The following is a 3,572-nucleotide window of genomic DNA, read 5'->3' as shown; positions in this document are numbered from 1 at the left end:
GCTTCTTCGCCCTCCTCAGACATTTCCTGCTCTTCCTGGGCTGAACCCAGCAGAGCACTGGTCCCTGGATCAGACGATGTTAATGAAATAACATCATCCTCCAGCGGCTCATTCTCGTTCACAGCCGACGAGCGCGAGAGGGAAAGCCCCTCTTTAAACTCATCGGCCAGGTCCACCTGTGATCCCCACGAGCTCATTCTCCTCCGTGCCTGAGCAGCGGCGGGTCCTGAACCCATGAAAGGGAACTGCACATTTCAAATGGCTGTAACTCAAAGTCCAATAAGCATATCAAAGAGAAAATCAGCTACTTATGCTATGTTTAATAAATAATGTTGGACACAGTTTTCTCACATATACAGAAAGTTTGTAAAAAAGTGTTTTAAAGTGTTCTTAGTAAAATACCAAATTTCAACGTGGCTCTCAAATATATCATAAAGGTTTGCACAATGAACATATTTAGATATCCCTTTGTTCATTAAAGATAGTATTTACTTCATTTAATTACTAAAATACTTTTAAACTACATTACCCATAAGCCTTTGCCACTCTATCGATGGGACATGGCGCTGTAAATTGTAGTTCATTGAAGTGTGTACTTGCGCTGTAGGGTTAGGGTTAGGGTTAGGATTTCGGTAAAAGGGTAATTTCTTGCAACACAGCAATAACTCATTGTTCAATGACACTATTACTGAAGTCATAATGACAGTAAAACACAGTTTGCAACATGAAGCATCTTGCATTTTTGCCTAAATTAGTACTATTTTTTTTTTTTTTTACAATCTATGGTCCAGCCACAGCGCGTCAAAATCTACGTCACACTGGGACCCCAAATATGGTAATTACGGGATCTTCCGGCTGAAGGTGGGTTATAACAGAAGGTCAGTTAAATATTTGTTTCTTCTTCATTAAAAATAAAAATATAAATTTACAGTTATAGATTCCTATCTGGGGCTAACCTGATGTAGAAACAGATTAGTAAGTCTTTTTTTCCAAAGGGCCTATTGATTTCCATGGTATGAACCAGAGGGTAACTAATTGTGACAGCTGCGTACTGTATGAGAAATAAATAATAAACTACTTTGAAACGTTTAATTTCTGCTTATATACATTAACTAATTTCCAAAAAAATATCAATATGTCAAACTTTAAAGACAAATGTAGTACAGTATCCTCTCTCACCTAGATACTTGAAATTAAAGACATGAAAATAGCAGTTCATTATAAAATTGTATGCAAATAAAGGCGATCAGTTTTAGTGAAATATAACAATAATAATTCTTATTAATAAATGTATTATATTTTAGACTACATGGAAACAAATATGTAAATGGGAAATATGTAACAAATACACTAGTCAACATTTGAAGTGGATCAAAACATTTAATCAAAGTTGTCCTAAAACCTAAAACAAAATGTGTTCTTGTCTTAGGACAACTTTGATTAACTTTTTTGATACACTTCAAATGTTGACTACTGTATATTCTTATTATATTTATATTGTGGTATTTAGTTATTTAGTCATGTTTTGCATAACAGACAGACAGTTCATGTAAACTTACCTACACTAAAACTGCAATGCAAAAATCTTTAAAAATAATGTTTTTGGGAATGCCATTATAACAAACAGCATGTTTGTAGCATGTCCTCTCCATGCTACACTACCTGGCTGTTACGCAGTTCATGACAAATGCAAAAGTTGTTTAAAATTACAACTTTTTAAAAATTACTAAAAGAGTGCATGTACTGTGCAAAAACTTTAATGAAGAACAGCAAGCAAAACAACAACAATACACTCATGGTGAAAAATCACTGTCATGGTGAAAGCTGGTTGGGATGTGGAGACTCGGGCAAAGCATGTTGGAACTCGCTGGCACGCTCCCATGTGTCATCCCAAGTTTTGCCACTGTAAAGCATCATAAGTGCACATATCATTAGAATACAGAACAAAAATCAAGATCACTGTTGGGTTTAATTTAGAGAGTTCACTGACATTTATTGATATTTGTTAAAGTGGCATTAACCCTGGCTACTTAACTGTTTAAAAACACTCTTGGATGAGCTGGAAAGGGGCTATGATTTGCAGAATAAGCTGCAGAATACTGAATAAGTTTTAAAATTTCAGCATGTTTTCATGTTGCATTTCAAGCAGATCTGGCAGTTCTACAGACTCAGCGATAAGGATAGTGACTGCATCTTGCTCCCACTGCCATTCATCATTGTTCTCCTCATCTTCATATTTGATACTGCTCTTTTCTTTCTCACTGTCCTACTCTTCCTCATGCATTTTATCACCACTACTGTCACTGTTCTCGTCTTCATTGCAAGACACTACTGGAAACAATTATTGGTCCAAAACCTCAAAAAATAAGATGCAGCGTTATTAATTTGAGTCTTGATGGATGTATTGTTACATAATCTAGTACAGTTTAGAACACAGATCTCGTTTGACTGCAATCGGTCCTTTGACAATCACATGTAGAACAGCATTTTCCATCTTAGAAATATTGCTAAATTATGACAAGGTTAGTGTTTCAGATGCTGAAAAATTATTTTATGCGTGCATGATTCACTACTACTGTAACACATTACTGGGTAAATGTCCTCGGTCAATGCCCTGCTCAATAAATAAGCTTCAACTAGTTGTGTATGTAGCAGCTTGGGTACTTACATTTACATTTACATTTAGTCATTTAGCAGACGTTTTTATCCAAAACGACTTACAAATGAGGACAATGGAAGCAATCAATATCAACAAAAGAGCAATGATATACAAGTGCTATAACACTTGTATATCAGTTAGCTTAACGCAGTACACATAGCAAGGTTTTTTTTTTTTATTATATAATAAAAAGAAAACAGATAGAATAGAAAAAGAATAGAACAAGCTAGTGTTAGAGGCCTTTTTTGCTTTTATTACTTGTATAATAAATAAAAAGAAAACAAGTGGATAGAATATAAAAAGATTAGAGAAGCTAGTGTTAGTTTTTTTAAAAGAAAAACAAGCAGTTAGTAAATGAATAGAGTGCAAGGCTAAAAGGGACAAGTTTTTTTTTTAAAGAATAGAATTAGAATAGAGAGAGCTACAGTTAGAGGGTCAAATAAAGATGGAAGAGATGTGTTTTTAGTACTTAACTAGAAACCAAAAATATGATCACATCAGCCCCATTTTATTGCCAATGCACTGGCTGCCTGTCAACTATTTTTAAAATTGTATTAATTACTTAGAAAGCACTGAATTGTCCAGCTCCCACAATCCATTGTCCACTTCAATCACAAAATTCTGGGCTCTAACTAATAACTAGATATATAAATCCACACAAGGAGGTAGATCATTCTTGTATTTGTATAAAAAATAATGGAATATTCTTTCAAGAATTTTAAATTCAATCACACTCTCTGAGTTTCAGTCCAGACTACTGACCATCGCCCATGTCCTAGCAAAACCTTGCATTTTAACTTTGCCTACATCATATTGGTCATGGAATAGACTACTTAGCATTGCAATGGAATTAAATAGTTAATAAAACACGACTTACCACACAGTGCAAGGTAACCAGTGGACTTTCACTTCT

This window comes from Sinocyclocheilus anshuiensis, unplaced genomic scaffold, assembly GCF_001515605.1.
Source record: "Sinocyclocheilus anshuiensis isolate Anshui unplaced genomic scaffold, SAMN03320099.WGS_v1.1 scaffold1597, whole genome shotgun sequence".
Taxonomy (NCBI): domain Eukaryota; kingdom Metazoa; phylum Chordata; class Actinopteri; order Cypriniformes; family Cyprinidae; genus Sinocyclocheilus; species Sinocyclocheilus anshuiensis.
Note: the sequence above shows the minus strand (reverse complement) of the source record.